The 24,775-nt window shown below is 35.6% G+C and overlaps 1 protein-coding gene across 2 annotated transcripts in view; it reads right to left on the reverse strand.

Annotated features, from left to right (window-relative positions):
- LOC113110952 (neuroligin-1-like) overlaps window positions 1-24,775 on the reverse strand; it is an 80,237-nt gene that overhangs the window by 34,051 nt on the left and 21,411 nt on the right. The window contains exon 1 of one of the 2 annotated variants that reach the window (XM_026275267.1): window positions 23,232-23,523. The exons of the other annotated variant lie outside the window; for it this stretch is intronic. The gene's annotated coding sequence lies outside the window, so the exon portion shown is untranslated. Of the gene's footprint in view, window positions 1-23,231; window positions 23,524-24,775 lie in introns of those variants that run through there. 2 annotated transcript variants of the gene reach the window in all.

Here is a 24,775-nt window from a genome sequence, read left to right on the forward strand (position 1 = left end):
AATCATTCTAATTTGCTCATTTGATGCTCGGGAAACACTTAAAATTATCTACAGTATGTTGAAAATTGTTATGCTGCTTAATATTTCTGTGGAAACCAATTATTCATATATTATGTTCTGAATAAAAAGTATTTAGTAGAAATGGAAATCTTTTGTAATATCATAAATGCATTAACATCACTTTTGATCAAATGAACACATTCTCACTTAATAAAAGCATTAATTTCTTTAAACAATGCTAACATTTGAATGGCATTTTTTTGGAATAGCACCACAATTTCCATCATGATTTCCACACTGAAGACTGAATTAATGGCTGCACTGCATAATGAGAATAAATTGAATTTATTAAAATAGAAAACACTTTTAAACTGTAATAGTATTTCACACTGTTAATTTTTCTGCACTGTTGACTGAATAAACGAAACCTTGGTGAGCTTACTCTTTTCAAACAAAAAAAGTTAAGGATACATGCCTCCATGCCAAAAAAAAGGAATGTTTCTCTTTTACCCAAAACTGAATCTAGTGTCTACTGTGCAGAAGTACTGTATTCTCTGAACTCCGTGTCTTACTGCACTTTCTGAATAATAAGCTAGTTTCAACACAGACTTTGAGATCTAGTGCACCTGGTTCCTACGCACCAGGGGTCCACAGGCAGTCCAAACCTCACCTGGCACAAATCGCCAAGCTCCGCCAACCCTACATGTCTTTTCATGTCTTGTTTTAAATTGCTGCCAGCGGAAAACTTTCCGTCTCATTCTTCTATCAGAAAACACATAGTGTTCCCCTCTAACCCCTCAACTCATCCTCCAAGATCCATTTCAATAAAGCTCCGAACTGCTGAAGTCCTTCTTCCAGCACTTTCACTGGAAACTCCAGCCATCTGGATGATTGGAGAGCCCTGGTGGCTACTTTTGGCTGTGCCCACTCATCCCATCTCACACATGCCGCCGCACTTATTGCTTCCCAACTTCCCTTCCATCCCCAAGTGAGGAGACTGACATTTCTGAACCATACCTCACTTGGCTTGATGTGATGGTCAGTTCATGCCCAGCTGCTCCTCTGTGTCTGTCTTGTTGGTGTACCACTGAGCTCAGACTGGTCCAGATCACTCAGCTCTCTCCAGTGAAGACAGAACCTGCTTGCCTGCTGAGTTCGGTCTCAGTGCCCTGAGAATAAAAGCTACACTCTGAGTCTGCAATTCAGCCCTGTTCACTCATCTTCAGTCTAGACAAGCGCTGCGTTGTATTCCCACCCTCAATTTGGAATTATAGACCAACTGAATGTTATCATATCAGACTGAAATCTACATCAACCGTTTATCGATTCATAACCTTCTACTTTTTTACCATAATATTATTTTAAAACTATACAGAGAACAAATAAAAATGGAAAGGTGTTAACCAATCCAGTTCAAGAATTACATGTAATTAATGTGTTATTAAGCATTAATAAGCAAAAGGTTTTCGGAAATGCTCTTATTGCTGTAATTTCCCAAACACATTAGGAGACTTGCATCTCAGTAGGACCCCAACCCTGATGTTTTGTGCTCCGTGACTCACTCAGATAATGAAGTAATGAGGTTTACGTATTTGAGGGCATTATGGAGGTGGCAGAGCTCTCCTGTCAGTCAAATATGGATTAAGCAGCTCAGACTTCATTTCACATATCTGGCCGAAAATCTTCTCAATGTGATGTAATCAACTTTTACCCAAATGTGGCAACGCATCTGTTTGCCCTGGACATCTTTCTCTTGATCTCTTCATTTAGCCTTCTGTTCGTTTCTCTATTCTGTTTTTCTCTTGGTTTTCCCCTCATTCTCTCTTTTTGCTGCTGCCTCAATTTTCAGTTGTGACCCAAGGCAAACAATGTTTTGCACCAAATTCTCCTACTCAATTAACTGGGCGCCCGTCTGTTGTTGATTTGTCACTGTGTTGGGTTGCTTTGTTATTGTTTATTTAATACTGTCCTGATTAAGCAATTTCACATAGCAGATGTGTACAAATTCTCCACAACACAAAATAATAACTGAATGTGTAAACTGACCGCGTTCAAAAGTTTGCATCCCCTTGAATCTTAATACTGCTTGTTGTTCCCTGGATGACACACAAATGTTTTTCTATGTTGTGATAGTTGGTCATGCGTCCCTTGTTGGTCCCAAACAGTTCTCAAACTCCTGCACATTCTTTGGTTTTCTGGCGTTTCTGCATATTGTAACCCTTTCCAAAAGTGAATGTATGATTTTGAGATACATCTTTTCACATGGAGAACAGTTGGGTACTCATACATAGATATTATATAAGGTGAAAACATTTACTGATGCTCAAGAAGGCAACACAATGCATAAGAGCTGGAGGGTGTCAAATGTTTGAATTGGATGATTCAAGTAAATTGTACTTATTTTGTCTTCTGGGGAACATTTAAGTATTATGTAGCTTCTTAAGTGCAGTACCAAAAAAATATATATGTGATCTTTAAACAAAATAAGAAACACATCATCCTGTTTAAAAGTTTCATTGCATTGTGTGGCCTTCTTTGAGCATTAGTAAATGTTTCCACTTTTTGTAATAGCTGTATATGAGTCCCTCAATAGCCCTAAGTGTGAAAAGATGGATCTCAAAACCATAAAAAGTCACTGTTGGAAAGGGTTCAAATATGCAGCAAATGTTGGAAAACCAAAGAATGTGCAGGAGCTGGAGGATTTTTCTGAAGAACTGCTCAGGACCAAGAAGGAACTCATGAACAACTATCACAACACAGAAAAACAGTTGTGGATCCTCTAGTAAACAACACAGATAATTAAGATTCAAAGGTATTTTATCTTTTGAACTGGATCATTTTTATGAACTCCGTTATTATTTTGTCTTGTGGAGTATAAACATCTGTTATGTGAAATAGGATTATTCAGGAGGAGTACTAAAAAATAACATGGAATTTTCATGATCCCTCTTACTTAGTTATTTTGTTTAATATGAACATATTTGCATATTCTGCAAGGGTATGTAATCTTACGAGCACAACTGCATATTACACATTTTCAAATATATTAAAAATAGAAAAAAAGTTATTTTAAAACAGTAATATTGAAAAATATTAGCATTTAATGTAGTTTTTGAGCAAATATATGCAGCCTTGATGAGCATAGAAAAACTAAACTTATGAACAGTTTAATATACATGACACATTCTAAAAAGTGACATACAGATTTATAAATATACTATAAATCTATATTAGCTTGCTGTTGGAATTCATATTATATATATATATATATATATATATATTTTTTTTTTTTCCTCTTTTATATAAATATATTGTATATATATATATATTTTTTTTTTTTAATATATATATATACACCCCCATGAATGCATAATTAGTCCAGTAGCAGATTGCTAGATGTCAGATACTGATTTGGCCTTACGGAACTGAATAAAGAAAACACGGGGAAGAGCAAATTGCAGCACACTGCTTGTCTGCTTCATCAACCATGCTGTCATTACCATACAGCTTTTCAGCACAGCACATTAAACATGCTACACACACAACTTTAATCAGATACTCCACATCACAGCTGAGGAAGCAAGGTCAACAGTATGATCTCACTTATCACTCACTCTCTCTATCCTTCATTTAGAATTGTATTTGTTTCTTTTAGGTGACAGAAAATGACCCCCTGAAAGTGTAAAACTGAGGTAATATGCAAGCGCGCTGTCTTCTCTCAGCCCCGTCCTCCTATGTTCTCTGAAGTCCTGCTACTTCACTGTTACTCCCTGTGAAACTCCCCAGTAAATCAAACGCCGAAGTCGATGCAAATGAGAATCAGTCTAAATTAGAACTTAAAAGGATAGAAAAAAGAAAACCTTTCATTAGAAATCTTCTGCACCTTCTCAAGACTTTGAAGATCTGTGAGAAAACTTGTCTTCAAATCAGCCACTCCTGTCCTACTATGAAGAAAAAAAACTGATATGACCACCTTCCCTTACACCTTAAATCTTCTGAATTCCTGAGGAGCAAAGCGTACCCAATTTCACACAGCTTATCCTATCTGACAGCGTGTTTATCACAACACACTACCATTAAAACAATTTGGGGTCACTGAGGATTTATTTATTTATTTTATTTATTTTTTTATTAATACTTTCATTTGGAAACAACACATTAAATTGTTCAAAAGTAAAAATATATAATTTACACAAACGCTGTTCTTTTTGGAACTTTCATCAAGAATATATCATATACTGTATATTGTAGCTTACAAATATTTTTGATAAATTTTTTATTTTGTTTTACATTTATTTACATATGGATGTATGTTTAGACTGAAGACTGAAATGATGACGGCTGAAAATTCAGCTTTGCGATCACAGGAATAAATTATATTAAGATAAATTCAAATAAAACATTTCATTTAAATTGTAATATTTCACATGATTACTGTTTTTACATGTATCTTTAATCAAATAAATGCAGCCTTTGCGAGCATATGACTTCTTATAAAAACTTTGTTTTTTAATTGTGCTGACCCTAAACTTTTGAAGAGCAATGTGTAATTATACAAACCATATACTAACTGCAATTAAGAATTAAAAACAAAAGATTCACTTAATTTAGATTTTTTTCTTTCTTTAATTTTATAGCTTTGTCCAAAAAAATAAAAACTGTTAGTCACAAAAATAATAAATTGCACCTGCATTTGTTCAGCTCCAAATATATTCATTACTTTTTATATATTTAAAACAAATTAATCAAAAAGGGCAATATGGAAAGAAAGAGAAAAAGAAAGAGAAAGAAAAAGAGCGAGAGAGAGAGAGAAAGAAAAGAAAAGAAAAAGAAAGAAAGAAAGAAAGAAAGAAAGAAAGAAAAAGAAAGAAAGAAAGAAAAAAGGAATTTTCCATACTGATCACGTATCATGTATCAGTCAAAATGATAGAGAAGTCAAATAGAAGCAGGACCAAAGCCCAGCTGGAGTTAAATGGCAATGGTCAAAGGTTTGACCTCGCTGTGATCACTGCAAATGACGAGCAATTTGGACCAAATGTGCATTTGAAGCAAAGCTTCTGAGCTGCATTCAGCACACCTGCAAAGAAGGCATTTAAAAGGACACGATGGCAAATCAAAGCGGAACTTCAATCTTTTCTGATTAAGAGTGAGGCAGCATCTCAGCTGGTGTGTTTACTTGCTTTTGCTGCGTCTGACGGTTTGTTTGGGAGCCGCTGGGGTTGTAAAGCTCTGCCACGGTCACACGTTGGCATGTGTAATGCCACAAATCTTCCCTGTTCTATTCAGCAAAAAGAAATGTATAAATAACCAGCCTCTACCGCTATCACTGCATTAATCTTCCTTGATCCAATCGCACAATGAACAAGTCTGCTAATGATGATCTCTTTATTCACACAATCCAACTGGGATTGCCATTTTTCCCCTTCTCTAGATCACTCTTTCTTTCTTAATGGAACAGATCATCTACACATATATACACACACATACATATATATACATATACATATACATATATATATATATATATATAAAAATCACTGCAACCAGATCACTTGAGGCGATGGGTTGAAATTGTGAACCAGATCTGTCCAATGTGTGAGTTGGATGAACTGGTTTATTAAAAAGAATTGCACATCAATTCGTCAAGTTGTAAATTAGTCAAATGTGAAAAGGGGTTTTCAAGCATTCAAACAATTAAAAAAAAGTGTTTTTTTGTTTTTAGTTTATTGCTTACATTAGAATGTCTCCTTTTTATATTTATGTTTATATTTCTGAGCAAAAGTAATCATACATTTTTGACATGATTTACAGAAATGTAAAATGTTTACCAATCTTTGACGCTATTCTTTAAACTACTAGATTTTACCCATATGTCAAGTCTTTACCTGTTTAAAATACAAACAAAATAAAAATGAACAATCCCTTTTTTATATATATTTTACAAAGTACAGATCAGAATAAGTATGTTGTTTTATTGTTTTATTTTTCAGAAAAAATATATCTGTTGTGCTGAATGAAAATGGAGCACTATTTTGATCATTTATTTTCACCACTGTTATTTGAAACATTTAAGTAGACACTTACATTTAATATGCTTTCAACGTATATAAATAATATATATGTAATATAATATAATGGATATCTCTTTTGCAAATGTAATTGGATGCTGACACCAAAACAGGACATCACATCTTTGGTCCAAATAAAAGATTACTGGATTATGTTTTACAAGAAAATACCATTTAAGCCTTTCTGCATTAATCATGACATTTATAACAATTTCTGGGTGAAATGTTTTTATTTTTTTCTGTTATACTGTAGGTAGAAATAATGATTCATTCATGAATCAGACTGATTTGGGTCTCAACTTCCAGTTCTTAATTTAACATTATTATCAGCAAATAACTTTCTTACACAAAAACTGTGTATATTTCAGAAGACTTGGAACATTGCACATGAGTTATATGGTCACATTTGATGGTGCATCTTGTCCTATTTTGAGCTTTACAGACACTAAACTCTCATTGTATACAAAAATGAACCGTCTTTTGTGTTTGACCGAAAAATAAATATTGACCTTTTTTGTTCTGAACTGATTATTTAATACACTTTCTCTCTATTCCTCTCTCTCTTCATCTCTCTGTCCCCTAAGGGTTAAGCAAGGCTGCTTAAATCTGACAACCCAACAACCGACAAATGAAATCCTGGTAATTTAGCTCAGAACTGCTCAGGACCCTTTGGTGCAAATCGCTTAACAAAATTTCCCCCAAATTCATTCCCGCACACGCATCTGCTTCGACTAACCTGCCAAGAGTTGTGCTCAAAAATGCAAATCCTTTACCACTATCATTTGCTTGCACACACATTCAAAAAAAATAAAAATAAAAAACACACAGCTAAACCATACAAAGATTTCACAAGCGCAAAAAGCAGAAAATAATCGTGTTATTGACTGAACACTCCTCTTCCTATCAACCAGCTCTAACCAATATGATACATGTAGAGAGGAAAAAGAATAAACAAGTGCTCCCCTGTGCGTACACCTCTGTGTATGCTTCAAAAATATGAAGGGTGAAAGTCAACAACACAAAGAACGCAAGGCTGTCTCAGCGTAATTTATTCACCTGCTTAATGAGATTATATTTTGGTGTGAAACCAATTTTGCGCAAATTAATGTTGTGCAGTGGCAAGGGTGTTGACACAAGGCTATTTTATTTGATATTGAGCATGACAGCCATTAAATTCTGTGATGTTGCCTGTCCCTCATGTTTAGCAGGGCATCTTTCTGAGACCTTCAATACAACTTTAAACACCCAACTAGTTACTGTGTAGAAATGGCATTGTCCTGTTAGCCAATAAAATAAATGCACAAATACATAGCAATAAACCATATACAAGTACAAAAAAATAAGTGTGATAAAATAACTCTTTAATATAATAATAATATATTATAATATAACCTAATATAATATATAACAACTGCACAGCATTAATTAGAAAAATGGCCAAATACACTCGTTGAGTCCAGAAAATAAGCGTAGAATAATTTAGAACTTACATTATATATTATACAGAATATACAATTATTACTCACTCATGTTGTTCTAAACCCGTCGAAGAAAAAATATATTTTTTAAAGTACTATAATCAAATTTTCATTCTTGTTCATTACAATTTGTGGTGTTGCTTTTTTTGTGATGCTGCATATTTTGTTTTTATCCCTCAAACTAGTATTTTTAATCAAATTAAAAAACTATATTAATAATAAATGGAATTATTGTAGCAGCAAGGATGCACCATTCAATTATAGAAAAAAAGTCAATTAATGCCCATTCATGTTCACCTAAGATATAATGCACATCAGTCCCATAACCCTAAAAATGTAAGTGTGCGATTCATTTTTATGACTGTGCCGTATGTGGTGAGAGAAGCAACTATCCCCTGCTTTATAGTTGAATGTTCGGCAAGCACTGTAGATTAGTATTCATCTGGCCCCAGACCTGTGCCTCAGAAGTCTGGACGCAGCAGAAAGCTGGGAGTGAATCATTGCTTGCCCTCAGGGTGCTGGCAGCACCCACGATCCCTCTCGCTGGAGAGCCGCCACATACACACATCCCCCCCCGACGTGAAGAGAGCAAACAAACATCAGCGCCCCTGAAGAGCTCAGTCAGAACCGATGAAGAGTTCACTCCTCAGCCGCCACGCAGACATGAAAGGCGCCATGTCCTGTACTTTTCCCAGCAGCCGTCTCGCTTCAAAACCAAAACTTCCTGAGAGACATTTAGGGAGATTCGGTTGACGTCTCATGCATATATTCTATTGATTAGTTCTGTCTGCCGGTGACCAATCTGGAACAGAAGGCGATGATGTTTTTAATGTGCTTTATTTTGAGAGAGAAACTCACAAGGTGCTCTTGACTCACGCAGCCTTCAGAACACATCGCGGCTTTACTCAGCTGCACACGGGGAGGGCCGCTCTCCGCAGGACGCTCTGTTTACATTTAGGTCATAAATCAATAGACCAGACGTTTCACGCAGGGAGCGGACTTGCCAAATATGACATCAAAGTAGTTTATCGTTGGTGGTGTTTCGCAGGCAAGGAACGAACAATCGTGCAGCTGGTGAGCGTCTGCAATGTGTGTATGCAAATGTATGCTTGCGTAAATACGCACACATGGATAAAGGCATCAATGAGTCAGCATAGCTTCAGGTGTTCATTTACACCGGAAGAGACCACCTTATTGACAACCATCCAGCTGGAGAGCCACTTAGAGGCAGACTTTTCTAAAATAGACACCGCAATAATAGATGAAGAAAAATGAACAAATACTGGTTGTACAGAAACAACAGGAGCACAAAAAGGTTTATAGATCATAATTTATACCCATCCAACAGTAACAAGTACTGATTTTATATTCATAAACAGCGACGCCGCTAGGATTTCTGGGCCCACTGCACTGATTTTGCTATATTTTTTCCTCACAGCTTAAGGTAGAATACATTTTAAATGTATATATTAATAATAATAAAAATGAACAAATTTGAATACTTTTATTCAGCATAGATGCATGAAATGTTTCTTGAGCAGCAAATCTGCATATGATTATGATTTCTGAAGCATCGAGGGGCTTTAAATCTATAAAAAGAACAATTATTTTATAAAATATAAATTGTAAAAATTTCAGTATTAGTGTTTTACTGTTTTTTATCAGATAAATGCAGCCGTCGAGCATAACATTATAAAAAAAACAAAACAATTAAAAGTCAAAACAGCATAAAATAAAACATTCTAAAATATTTTACAGAAATTCATGAAATTATAAATTACTTACGAAACTATAAAATATGACACTGTATTTAATTTACACATACGGTAAATAAAACTGAGGCCCATTTGATAGTAGGGATTCTTGCCTCACATCAAGATGTATGCTTTAAGTACATCACAAATGTAAATACAAAATGTCAGAAAATCATAAAGTTGTCACTTTGTGAGTTCAGAAACAAGGTCACTCGTCAGTAATCTGATGCAGTGTTGATGGGGACTGCATGGCAGAGGAGTGTTTAGAAAGCTTCTCAGTGCATTTTGTCAGCCTCCAGGGTAATTTCTGCAAGGACGAGTAAACTATGGATCAGTGTTGAACAGAAAGCACTCAGAATGATATCACTACAAACATGAGGAAGACTGTAGATGCAGAATACTAATGGCACCATAAAAGCCAAGCCCACAGTCATCCAACCCCGCCACTTCCTGGCACTCTCACAGAACCCTTATCCGCTTTAAGAGTGTTTGTGTTCTTGACATTCAGGGTGAAAAAAACAACAAACGTCTTGTTAATATTCCTCTGGATCTTGGGTTTGACATATTGGCTGCGATGTCTGAACAACAACACGGTCAAAACGATAATGAGCAGGTCATAAATACCAGCTTTTTAAAGCAACGATTTTATGACAACTTAGGATTTCGAAAGCTATTTGGGATTCTTTTATTCTTTAATAAGCATCGAGCTTGTTGACACTTAGAAGTTGGGAAATGAATACAGTAAGCTAATGTGTAACCAGTAATGACAACCCGCAAACAACAAACTCATCCATCAAACAAAAATCCAGGCTGCTTTTATTGAAGCCGTGCTGGCGTGTTTTGTTGAAAGAGGCTGCTAATTTTGTTTAGAAAAGCTAAGAGAACCACAACAGACAATTTCAGGGGGTGGGTTCGCGTTTAAAAGGTATGAAAAGCCCCGAATAAAACGGACGTTTAAATTCTTGGACCCCATAATCTGTTAGATGAAGTGATCGGCTCCTATTCTTTGTGTTGTTATTTAACATCAAGCGGCTTTGATTTGAGTGCTTTAATTACGGTGGTATAGAGATGTTCAGAGGTCACGAGTCGCTCTGCTAATAAGGTACGAATCCACTCCGCTGATGATTTACTCGAAATAAAAAGTGACGCAGAACAGACCACATGCAAATTAAGCCAACTACATCCATGTAATCTATAAACAATTACATTCCTCAAACAGTTGGAAAATCAAAGCTAAACCGTACACTCCTATTTCCCATTACGATTTGTTTTGTAGAAAAACCATAAGAACGCTAAGTAACCTTGAGGTCTAAATCGTCTTTAACTTGATAGACACAGCTAAAGTGAGAATAACCCAAAAACTACAATTCTGACATAACTTACTTTCACTTATATCTATCTCACAACTTAGGTTTTGCTTTCAAATCTTGAAATAAGAAACACAGAGGTTGAGTAAATGACGGCAGAATGTTCATTTTTGGACGCACTATCCCTTCGGGGAATTAAGTATTAATCTACATGAAACAGAATCCATCTTGGATGATGATTTGGTTTCCTCCAGTCCTGTTTTGCACCTACACGACCGTGATCAATCACAATGTTTTCCATTTGTGTCTTGTGGACCACCACAGCCCTATCAATAAGACTCAACGATCACTTTTTCAACAACAAATGTGTTCCTTCATGCTATTTATTTACTTCATGCATATCATTTAGCATTGTGATTAATGTAATTAAATAAAAAGGGGTAAAACATGTGTAGCACATTTATTAATTTATAAATATTTATAAAAAAGTGATTTATTTTTTATATATCCTAATAAAATATATTACACACACAATTCTAAAGTATTCATACCAATTATTTATTTATTTATATATTTTTTTCCACATTTTCTTATGCTGTTGCCTTATGTTAAACTGCTTTAAATCACTTTTCCCCACATCAGTCTACACTCCATACACAATGGCAAAAAAAAAAAAAAAAAAATATTCCAAATATAAAAAAACATTTAAAAAAACTGAAATGATTCTATTGCATAAGTTTTCATAGCCTTATCTGGGACGGTTGAGGTTTAGCTCAGGAGCATTCATATTGCTTGTAGACATCACTACACTTTGAGTGGAGTTAACCTGGCAAATTCAATTGAATGGGTATGATTTGGAATGTAACACATCTTAATAAAAGGTCTAACAGCTGAAATTGCACATCAGAGCAAAAACCAAGCACTGATGTCTTAAAAAAACTCCTGTAGAGCTCTGAAACAGAACTGCATCAAGCCACACATCTGGGGAAGAGTTCAGAAAAAATACTTCTGCTGCATTGAAGGGTGACATAAGCATGTAGTCTTCATTTATCTTAATGGAAGAAGTCTGAAACAACCAGGACTCTTCCTAGAGCTGGCCTCCTTGACAAACTGAGCAACTGATGGAGAAGGGCTTTGGTTAGAGTGGTCACTCTAGCTGAGCTCCATGATCATATGTGGAGACAGAAGAAACTTACAGAAGGACAAACATCACTCCAACACTCCACCAATCTAGGCTTTATGGCATTGTGGCAACGCAATCATCTCCTCAATGACGACACATGAAAAAACACTTGAAATTTCCATAAAAGTACCCTCAGACTGTGACAAACAATATTCTCTGGTCTAATGAACCTTAATGATATGTTTGAAGGAAACCAGGCACTGCTTTTTACCTGTAAAGTTTCATCCCAAAAGTAAAGTGTGCTAGTAGCAGCCTCATGCTGTGGGACAGAACAGAAGAAAAGCTCAACACAGCAAAATATTGAGATGGCCTTAATGAAATGGTCAATTTCTTTTTTTTTTTAAATAATGGAATTTATGACTACTAACTGAAAGCTAACAACGCTAAATGAAACCTTTACAAGTTTCCCTAGATGTTGCTACAGTTCCCTTCAGCTGGGGATCAGTGATGTATAGACTGCAGTATATGAGGCGAGGTTGTGAGAAGCCAAATACATATTGCTCTTGCTTTATTTTGAGGGCTGATTCTGTGTTGCTTGGAGACTAGGAATAAATTTAGCCTCAAAATTCCTAACCTCAAATACAGCCAGGATATGATTGCTGTACCTTGCAGGCATTTGGCCTTTTATAAGAGGTCAGGATTTTTGCCAGTGGTGTTAACCGTAGAGTCAATAGAAAAACGCAGCTTTTTGGAGGTGCTGCTTGTGAATGACCGTGGCTTTGGATTCAGGACCAGAAAGCAGTTCTATTGACTTACAGGCCACTGGCTTAACAGAAGCCCCAAAAGAGAGTTTTGTTTAACTACAGCCTACTAGGATGTACAGAATCCTGTAATGATACTTTTAATTCAGCAGCTCAATAAAATGTAAACTGCTGCTTTCTGGCAAAGGCAAGAAAACCCAGGAGTGATGGGGTGCATCTGGAGTCAGGGAGGAGAAAAAAAAACTGAAATCTTCTAAAACAGAGAGAAAGAGAACCGTGAGAAAAATGAGAACAGAAGAGAGGGCAAAAAGAGAACCAGAACTAAAGAGGAGCTATGCAAGTGCATAAACCAATTGCAGCCTACTAATATATATATATATATATATATATATATATATATATATATATATATATATATATATATATATATATATATATATATATATATATATATATATATATATATATAATTTTTTTATTCCACACTTTTTTTTATTTCTGAGAAAACATGTAAATAATACAATAAAGACAAAAAAAAAGAAAGGTCAAATTTTTCATACAATGAAAGTCAGTATTTTTTTGTACCACATTCACTTTCATTACATGAACAGAAACAGTTGAAATGGTCCTAAACATAATCTTCTTTTATGGTCCACATATAAAAGGAAATCATTTATGTGCACATGGACAGGAGTGTGATTAAATTATCACCATTATAAATATATATATATATTTTTTACTCCTTTTAACCCCTTTAATTCCATTTTGACAATTTAGCACTGTGGAATACCCCTATGCACTATATATATATATATATATATATATATAATGCAACTGTAACCAAAACTTCAATTAGGATCCACAGTACATACTTCAGAAATAGTACAGAAGAGTGTGCATGTGCAAGTTGCTATTCTAAACATAGCCTCAGAGAAAAACGATACTGACACGAGCAGCGCAGGAGAAAGTTAGAGAAAAGAGAATAAAAGGGCAAGTAAAACAATGAAAAAGAACACATGTAGGCTGCAGCTGGAAGAGCAGATTAATGCTTGCTACTTTAGCTTTTTGCTTAGGAAAGGAGGTTAGAAAGTAAACAATTAAAATAATTACATTTCCTGCAGTGAGCTCATTCCTTAACTGGACTGATAACTCTGTGCTCTTACTCTAAGCCCATTAATGCTCATTTTATAAAAAGGGATGCTAAAAAGCTAAACTACATGATAATATTCTTCATTACCTATTCCTGCACCCTTAGTTGCTTTATATTTGAGAGAAATTAGGTCTGTACATTCATCATAAGATTAGAGAGAGTTTAGACTCCGTAAGTACTGTATGACGTGGACACCCGAGTGCACTTGTACGTGCTTGTTGAGCATTTCATTTCAAAGCCTTGGACATTACGAGAGTTTATTCTCTATGAAACGTTCCACTCCTCTGGGAAAGATTTCCACTAAATACTGAAACATGAAGTTGGCCTCATTGTTCTCATTTATCTTAAGGTGCTCTATGGAGTTCAGGTCTGGACTTTGAGTAGACGTTCTTCCACACTAGACTAGGTTTTGTGAAGAGGGGTTCTAGTATGCTGAAACTCCAAAAATGACTGTTAACACAAACCTGTCAGCATCAGACAGATGTACAGTACAGACCAAAAGTTTGGACACACCTTCTCATTCAAAGAGTTTTCTTTATTTTCATGACTATGAATATTGTGGAGTCACACTGAAGGCATCAAGGGCTATTTGACCAAGAAGGAGAGTGATGGGGTGCTGCGCCAGATGACCTGGCCTCCACAGTCACCGGACCTGAACCCAATCCAGATGGTTTAGGGGTGAGCTGGACCGCAGACAGAAGGCAAAAGGGCCAACAAGTGCTAAGCATCTCTCGGGGAACTCCTTCAAGACTGTTGGAAAACCATTTCAGGTGACTACCTCATGAAGCTCATCAAGAGAATGCCAAGAGTGTGCAAAGCAGTAATCAAAGCAAAAGGTGGCTACTTTGAACCTAGAATATGACATATTTTTAGTTGATTCACACTTTTTTGTTATGTATATAAATCCATATGTGTTAATTCATAGTTTTGATGCCTTCAGTGTGAATCTACAATTTTCATAGTTATGAAAATAAAGAAAACTCTTTGAATGAGAAGGTGTGTCCAAACTTTTGGTCTGTACTGTATATATTCTAGCATATAGACCAATGATAGCAAACACTTGCATGTTGTTGGCAATTAAATACACAGAAACTTGCATGAAATTCTTGACTCCATGTACTGTAGCACCAGTCACAATTTAATTCACGCTTTATAACGATGATGTAAACAATCAGAAATCCCAAATATCTACATTGTGCTTTAGGTTAAAAACCTAGTTTAACATTATAAGTAGACTTACAAAAAATGCATTTTCTGACTGCTATAAATTTATATTTAAAAATGAAATACTGAAAAACTGAAAGAACATGTCAATGATAAAATTAGACTGGTGTAGGTATCATGGGACAGGGTGTGTGACGTCTGCAGTGCTGTAGCGGCTAAAGACGAGAAGTAACCTTGACAGTGGACCAATGAAAAGATCTACGACCCATGTATACTTGCACACTGCAACATATTACTCTCGAGCCATGCGTTTAATCTAGTGTAGTGGCCAGTCCTGCTTTTAAGAGTCAGTCCGCTTGACGGAATGCAGGGATTCAAGGTAGAAAGGTCAAGATTTCTCAATGTCCCTTCAATACGGTCACAGTCCAACAGCTTACACACACACACACACACACAGCAGGAGGAGGAGGGGGGTGAAGCTGGAGGACAATGCTCCTCTACAACACTGGACACTGTGTTCAACTGTCAATGTCCTTTTGGCACCAAAGACCAGCATCAATGTCAACATCCTAGAAGAGCAAATAAAATCACACACTCAAGCACAACATGCTCTAATGTTCCCACAAACACTTAGAAGCAAATATGACTTAAACTATAACTAAAGTATAGGCTTGAGACTTAAGAACATTCAGAGATTTGATAAAATTGTAACATTTTCTGAGATCCCCTTCTCACTATAAATGGACCGATATATGTATATATATATATAAAAATTAAAATGATGCATTTAGCAGACGCTTTTATCCAAAGCGACTTACATTGCATTCAGGCTAACGATTTTTTCCTAACATGTTTCCCTGGGATTCGAACCCCCAACCTTGCACTTGCTAACGCAATGCTCTACCACTTGAGCTACAGGAACACTATATATGATTATGTCAGAGGGTAAAGTAACTAAATGTTATATACACACACACACAATTTAAAAATCTAAAAGAAAATATATATTTATTTATTTGAGCTGTCAGTTTAATGGATTAACTTAATGAATTAGTTGTGAAAAATATTTGGATTAAAATATTTTAATGCACTTAACACACTGACCCCGCCCCCAGACCTGTACGTTGACAATGCTAGGCGTGCGTGCAGCATTCAGTGCTCCAGCAGTTGTTGCATATAAATATTGATTTATTCAAATATTGTCTAATTGTGCATTCCAAACTTTTTTTTTTTTTACATAAAACAATCCAAACTTAGTAACAGATCAGACCTAATATAACACTTAACAATGACAGAGATATAACAGTATGACATATGAAACAGACATTTAACAACTGACCCACCCACCCCAAACTAAACTAGCTGTTTGGAATTCGCCCAATAATTCATAGGCCCATTCATGAAGTGAACCATTTACTCCATTCCTGAATGAATCGGCCAATTTTATTAATGGAATGAAAGACTCAAATACATTTACTGCTACCAGCTGGCAGTTTTAGGGTATTTAAAGGGATAGTTCAGTCAAAAAAAAAAAAAAAAAAGTTTATGCAATCATTTACACAAACATGAATGACTTGCTTTCTTTTGTGGAACATAAAAGAAGGTATTTTGAAGACCGTTGGTAACAGAGCTATTGACAGATAGTAGTAGTTGAACCAAGTAAAATACAGTTAAATATGATTGTGGTTGTGTTACATAAAGTCCTGCAGCATTTCCGCCATTAGCGTGGACAAGTACATTACTTTAATAGTTAATACAGCAGATATTCTAATATACACTTTTATATACTATAATCATAAACATTACAACTCGAGCAAACCGATTTCTTTATAAGAAAGCAAATTATGTATTCAGTGGACATTCTAGTCAGTACTTAAGCAATCATCTAGGGTTGCTCGAAATTGCATGTTTCTGCATAACCGCAAAGGATAAATTATGTTTTCAATAAATCTTTCTTCAGATCTCCACACCGCTGCTGAAATGCCAGTACAGATGGATATAATTAATAATTTAGGCAGGAGCTCAATAATCACTTTAGCTAAATATTTTCTCTCGGTCTCCCTCCCAGGAACCAAAACTGTTCTTTTTCATCTCACTTGATAAATACAGTAATTAGCCAAGTCAACCAGCACTTTTGCTATTGCTCATATTTTCACGTAGACTTTGGGATTTGAACAAAGCCCTAACCCCAAATACTAAATTCCAGCATGCAACGCATCCCGCACCGGCTGCGCACAAAGATAGCTCTGCATGCCTCTGTTGAGCAGAGACGTGCTATTCATTTTCAAAGTGAGAAATATCTAAACAATATCAATGCAGCATACAGCATTAGTGTCTATTTCAACTGAAGATGAGACTTTCTGTTGGGTTTGCTCACCGCTGCCAAATGTCATCAGAGTAATGTTACATAATTCAGTCAGAGCTCAGTGGGGGCACTTCTCTCACCTCATTCAATTCTCCTGATGGTGAACTTAGTAATGTGCTAATTGCTATGTTTCATGCCAGGAGTAGCGGAGGAAGACTGTGTGTGTCTCTACACTAATGCGCCTGTAATGTTCTTCAGCCTATGGAGGGATAGTAAACGTAATTCAATGAAAAATCCAAACAGCACAGCCACTATAATGACACACGACACCAATTACAGTGCACAAAGACGTAAATTCCCTCCATCCTTAGAGAGCACTAGATTCTCACAAGCGAACGAGGAGTTTATCCAGCCTGTCTGCAGCTAGTAATGAGCTCCAGCTGGCCTCCATGCCATCCTCATGATGGAGGACCCAAAACTCTGTCAGCAAGATGCAAAATAAATAAATAAAAAAGCACAAATGTTAAAAGGCATGTCAAAACTTCTCCAGGTCCCCAAAACACCCTCAGATCCCATTGTATTAAACCATTTATGTGGAGAAATAATTAAATTAGCATCCCTAAAGGAAACTCTTTCACAACAGTAAAGAGAGTTCAAATTTTATATAAGACTTAACTGTTTAAATATTTTAATATTTGTTAGTTTGAGTTTACTCTGTTGATTACCAGAAAAAAAAGCACATATATATCAATAATAAATGAAGAAATAAGAAATAATACCTTCAATGATGATGATATTAATTCAATTATTATTAGTAGTAGTACTTCACTTAAATATTTATTTAATGTATAACAAACCAATTTTAATTAAATACAGTAAATATATTCAATAACATCATCATGCTTCAATTATATTTGAAACATACATAAAAAACACAACAATATTCAAATTAATGTATTGTAATCTTCAACAATGATTTTTAGCTTAAAAAGGGAAAGATGTGAGTAAGAGGATTAGAATCATTCTAATATATAATTAGTAATAATAATAATAATAATAATAAATAATTCTTTACTGTTTTATTTTTCTATCAATTATAATCATCATCATAATAATAATAATAATTATTATTATTATTATTATTTGATAACTAAACTACTTATTATTTTATTTATAAATACATTATCATCATCATCATAATTATTAGATTTTCATATTTATTTTTATTATTCCTTATCAGACGGGAAAGATAAAAGCATACATAAAAAACTAAATGATGATTCACATTAATGTAGTACGATCTTCAATAAAAATATTTTAGCTTCAAAAAACAAAGATAATTTCACAACTAAATAATAATAATAATAATAATAATAATACTACATTATATTATATTTAATGTACAGTAAACCTCAATAACAATAACAACAGCAATAATAATTAATCTACATGGTATTTTACCCAAAACAAAATTAAGTTGAATTTATTGTGATGTTTTCACTTTAAAAAAGGATGGATGAAGTGGGAAGTCCCGTTACACTCACTCAGAAACTACCATTTTATGAATGTCACATCTAAACCCGTCAACGTTTTTGTGCCCTGTGAACTCCATTTACCCCTCAAAGTGCCTGCACAACTGGCCCCCAGTGGACCATGGGAAAGAGCAACCAAATCAAAACAAAGCAAGAAACAGCTCAGTTCTGGGAAGAAATCAATTGTGATGACCATGTTAACATCTCCTGTGTGCTTTCTGCGCATACTCCTAAACCACAAGTCTCAAAAATGGCCGAAAGAGCAATACTCACATATTCTGTCAGGCATCCATGCCACCTAACAGGCCTCATCCGTGGTCATTTGTTTTCAGCTCGATTGTATTTACCATAGGTGCCGATGAGATCTCTATAGCATGTGCTGTGTGGGCAGGCACAGCGAAAAGGAATATGAGCTATTAAATGTTTCAGTGACTGGCCACAACCTGTCCAACAGACTGGCAGCCACTCACTATTAGTCAGCCATGGTGAGTGGGCAGGACACTTTCATGCCACTATGAGAGAAAGAGAGACCGGAAAGATGACATTCACACTCCAGCCTTGTCTCTAAGAAACACATTCGCCTACCATATCCCTCGCAGATCTTCTGCTGAGGTCTTTTAAAGACAGGAAAGAGATTTGTGCGAGTTAAAGGGACAGATCACCTGAAAATGAAAATTGTCAGCACTTACTCACTTTCAAGTTCTTTCTTTCCTTTGTTGAACATAAATGATATTAAGAAGAATGTTAATAACCGAAAAGGCTTTCCCCATGCAACAGAAGTCAACAGCTATGTTTCCATCCAAAGTTGTGAACTTAATGGATTAGTTCACTTCCAGAATGAAAAAAAAATCCTCAATTTACTCACCCCCATGTCTTTCTTTTTTTTCAGATTTTTTTTTTTTTTTTAATCACTTTAACTTTAATTTCTTAAAATTGGGCGGCATATCTTTTATGCATAATACATTACTTGCACAGACTTGATATGCATCTTAGTGCTTCCAACTATTGTTTTTAGTTTTTTTTTTTTTTCTGCAATTTTCCAAAATGAGCAAGAAAAAAAAGGTGAATGGAAACATAGCCAATGGCTATCTGCTACTGTTTGGTCATCAACATTCCTCAAAATATCTTCTTCAGTGTTCGACAGAAGAAAGAAACTGGAACGACATAAGGGTGAATAAATGATGACATAATGTTTTGGTAAACTATTCCTTTAAGACACATAAACAAGCAGCTGTGCTGTAATCAACATCGTGCATTCTGGAAAGGGAATGTAATCGTTGTTTAACTGAGATGAGAAGCAGTGACCCTTTCCAAGACAAACAAGCTGCTGTTTAGTTTAGTGTTCTTTGCCTTTGGGCAACTTGCTACACAGATATCCAGTCTTGCAAAAACAGCTAATACAGAGACAAGCAGCATTCACGGTGAAGCAGTCTTCATGAATGTATACTGTACATGACATGTCCACTCTGTAGCCACTTCTTATCCGATGACCACCTAGTACTGCTTGTCCGCACCGCATGGACCTTCACCCGCTACCTGAAACAAGTACACTGGCTTCTTTTATCACTGTATTATCATGACCTCTGAAAGCTCACATTTATTTCTGCAACTCCTTTTCTTTCTTCCAATCTGTGGCTTTTCTCACAAGTTATATAAAGCTCTACTGTATTCATAAAATGCAGTATTGCTGGCAGTACAGAATGTATGAATTATTTCTTAATTTGACAAGCAAAAAAATACAGAGACCATATGATACACCCACACATGTATGCATAGACTGTATGTGTTTAATCATCATGGTTATTATTTTCAACTCACAATGATAAATTATTTAATTACAATAATAAATTAATACTTATAAGTGAAAAAACAAACAATAAATTACCACTCGCAATACTGACAAACAAATTATACACACACATATATACATGCATATACTGTGTGTGTGTGTGTGTGTGTGTGTGTGTGAGATTATATATATATATATATATATATCCCTATTCCCCACAATGATGAATCAAATTAAAAGTGTATAGTTGGCATTTCCAACAGTGCAGGTTACCAGTAATGCACAAGGCAACTGGGACAAGGTTGTGGCCAAAAGGGCCACTCTGGGATCATTTAGTCAAGTCAAGTCTGCTTTATTGTCAATTCTTCCAAATTGCATTACTCTCAGACCCTTGGTGCATACATGTAACACTAACGGTAACAGTAGAGCATAATACAGATAGATACAAATTAAAGATACAACTATACAAATAAGGGCATGTAAAAAAATTATAATACAAATACAGTTAAATTAAGCAGCACAAGGCACGTGGCAGATAGATTGCAATAGATCCTGGAGGACCACTGTCCTGCAGAGTTTAGCCCCAACCCTGAAAAAAGAGACCTACCTGTATCCTGAAGACCTTGATGAGCTTGTTCAGGTGTGTTTGATTAAGGTTGTAGCTAAGCTCTGCGGGGACACCGGCCCTCCAGGATCAACGTTCCCCACCACTGTTCTACATGAAACAAGTGCTCTCAGACATTATTAGTCAAAAGTGGAGAAGGAGCTGTCTGCAGCTCATGCTTTGATCTCTGAAACCTCAAGCGAGGAGGGCATTGGGGTCAGCAACATGACCACATTAACATAGCTCTAGAGCACTAAAACACAGACAAACAAACAACACAACGCTTTTCTAAATAGATGAAATTACATAGTTGAAATATAACAGTGCCATGTCTTTTTCCTAAGAACAAAGTTTTTTGCACTTTGAGTTTGAACAAACTGCACCAAGGTGATTTTTTTTTAGGTGATTTTACAGAATCCTGTTACACCTGGCTTCACACAGGTGTCCTAACATAATAAGCAAAGGTGTTGTTCATCATATTAAAGGAAAGGTTCATCTGAAATTTAGAATTCTTATTTTGGGTTTTTGGAGTTTTCTGTCCTTTTAGATATGAACATTTTATTAATACTAATGACAACAAGAAGGAATCCAAATACTTTTTGCCTTGTATATTAGTTTTATAATAACACAAACACATATGTAGGCTGCTAATTTACAGAAGGAAAATAACTAAAATCATACATTAGCATATTTTATAATACATTACAGCTTAGTGTATATTACACAACTATACAGTATATAACGAAGGTATACATCATCATTAAAGGTATACACTTTATCAGTATGTATTTACTGGGAGCTAAACTGTGACCTTAAAGTTTCTTTTAGAACTACAGGAATATACTTGAAAAAATTTGTTACCCACTATCTATTCAAAATATTCTAGATAGATCCATTCCGTTTGACTTCTATGGTGAGATGTTCTATGGATGGAAATACAGGTCACATAGTATTGAGTGCTAGGCATCTAGCTCAAGTGTGGATTGCTTTTACAGTGTTTCACAGATAACTAATTTCTTCGAGAATGAAGTTAAACGATCCCGCGCTACTGGAGGATACAATTACATGATTGCTGTTATCTTCGTGCCAGAAAGAGTAATTTTGCGTATTACTCCGTAATGGTTTACTTTACAAGCGACCTGACAGGAACTCATCACGACGACTCATCAAACTGAGCGTAAATATTTGATTTACACTGCCATCTACAGGAGTACAGCTCTTGGGGAGGGTGGCGAAGGAGACGAAAGCCCCAGAGGTCTGCTGCGAGGAGAAACTTCACCTGTGCCAGCCATATCCGATCTGTCCTCGCTCAAAGAAAGCATCTGAGTGAGATTAGCGAGCCAACTCAGTGTTTCTCTAGACACTGGGCGGGTTAATGTAGGCTACCATGGACAGCGACCGTGAGTGTTCTAAGGCGAGCTCATTCTTGTGAAAGATAGCTCTTCTCAGTATCATATAAAATATACGAAAGCTGATGGTAAATGCTTTAATTGAAAGCACAACTGTATTTGCACTAGCCAGCGTTTCCTGTTTTAATATCGAGCGCAACACCGTTACAAAATCTTTAAAAGTGTAGCCGATTCATGAAGCAATGGATCTTATGAGTCGGTTCTTTTGAATAAAAAAAAAAAAAAACGCATACATTGCAGCCTATTTCCCGATCGAAAGAGTGACTCTTATGAGTCGGTTCCATTTAATGAGTCAAAAACAGTGCACCCAATGCAGTCAGATTCTTAAAATAACCGATTCATAAGAGTCGTTCGTTTAAGTGATTCAAAAATTCGTATGAATCAGTGAGAACCGTTACTGTATTAAACTGATTCACTTAAGCCATTAAATGTCGTCTTGTATAACTTGAAATGAGCCAAAAACTGTTATTGTGTTATGTTTTACTCAAGGCTGGTTAAAAATCAGTGTTATCGTTAATGGAACCTTATTAGTCGTTCACAGGAATCATAATCGTTCATTTGCTTACGATTCCTATCCCTAATAAACAAATACAAACGGCACTTAAGTTTTCTTCCAGCACAAGGTATCTGCGAACTTACCGTTCCATTTGTAACTGATGACACAGTTACATTTATTATTGCTTTGCATTACGCATTAACAACTTCAGCACCGTTTTATAACATAAATGCGGGTTTGACCATTAAAAAGGCGACATAAGTGCTAAAAGATATTGATGGTCAAACCTACCTTCCCGCTGTTACGATGTTGGTCTTCGTCCAATATGATATTTGTGGACTATTAAATCCTTATTTGTACGAAATTCAGTGACCATGACAAAAATCCCAAACGCACAAGATGTTGATAGACGCGTGATGTTGATTCAAATGAGCCTCGGCACGAGAGGAGCGGATGAGAGGATCTCGATCTTCAAAGAATCCCGTGAAACATCCACGAGGGTGAGTTCACGTGTTCTCACTGAAGCTCTGAGGAGTCTCGGCTCAAACCATCGTTCCTGTCTAAAGTTTCAGAGCTTGGGCGGTCGATGTTTTGCCGGTGAGAGACTGTATCGAATATTGTAACTCACATCTGGCGTTAACAAATCAACCAGTGTTATTCCTGCAGTACGTAGCCAGCTATGAAAGAATAAATGAGTTTGCAATTGATCATAGAAAACGACGCTTCAAATGCGCAACCATGAAAGAAACAGCATCTTTCTCTCCTTCCAAGAAAGGGCTTCTGCAGAAAAATCTGCATAGATGAGGGAATGACGCACGGGATGTTTCATTAAGCAAAAGGAGCTGATGATGTAGATTTGGTGTTGCATTTTCAATACAACTTCGCTAATAATTGCAATTTTTGGTGCATTTTAATCATTTGCTGGACACATGGACTTTTTAATATAATGTAAAAAGTGGCAACGTGCAATTTTACCTTACAGAGCTGTTGTAACCTTTAAATATACAATGTAAAATAGTTTTTTTCGACTTTAATAAAAAGTAAATGTAGATACCATTTAATGTTATTTTTTTTATTTCATTGTATACTTTGCAATGAGTTAAATAAATTCATTTATAAACAAACACGTATTTTTGCAAAGTGTGTGTGTGTGTGTGTGTGTGTATAATATATATATATATATATATATGTATCAAATAAAACAAACATTAAAATACAATGATTTTTATGATATTTATTCTAAAATAAATGTAAATATGTATTGAATGCATAATACTCTAAAGTAAAATAAATACATTTCTCATGCAGCACTTAGCAGTTATCTAAGGAGGTGGCCAAAAATGATCAACTATTTTTCTGAATAACATAAGTCAAATCCATATTGTGTTTACAGACCTGCACTTAACTATCAATAAGTGAGAAAAAAAAAAGTAATTAACCTGTCACTTAATCCAATCCAGCTCCCATTAGAAGGTTAACTATGTCATTGATGCATATAAATGCATGTGTGATCTGGGTTCTTCCAGTCAATAGAGTAATCGAGATTGAAAATAAGATATCGGCTGTTCTTAAACTATTCTTTATGAGACGTTCAATGGCTAGATGTATAGGGTTCTTATTCTTCTGTCTCCATGCTGTCCAGTAATAGAGTCAGAGGTACTGTGCTAAAGGTTAGGAATCGATTGTCTAATGAGTTTGGTTGATGAAATCAAATTGAACAGCTGATTGATAAGGGTCACAAGTGTTTGGTTCATCAACAAAGAACAACGAGCAATGAACGGAGCAGTTCGCTCAATGGTCTGTATATAATATCCATAGAAACCACTGAATGGTGT

This window comes from Carassius auratus, chromosome 11 (genome assembly GCF_003368295.1).
Source record: "Carassius auratus strain Wakin chromosome 11, ASM336829v1, whole genome shotgun sequence".
Lineage (NCBI taxonomy): Eukaryota > Metazoa > Chordata > Actinopteri > Cypriniformes > Cyprinidae > Carassius > Carassius auratus.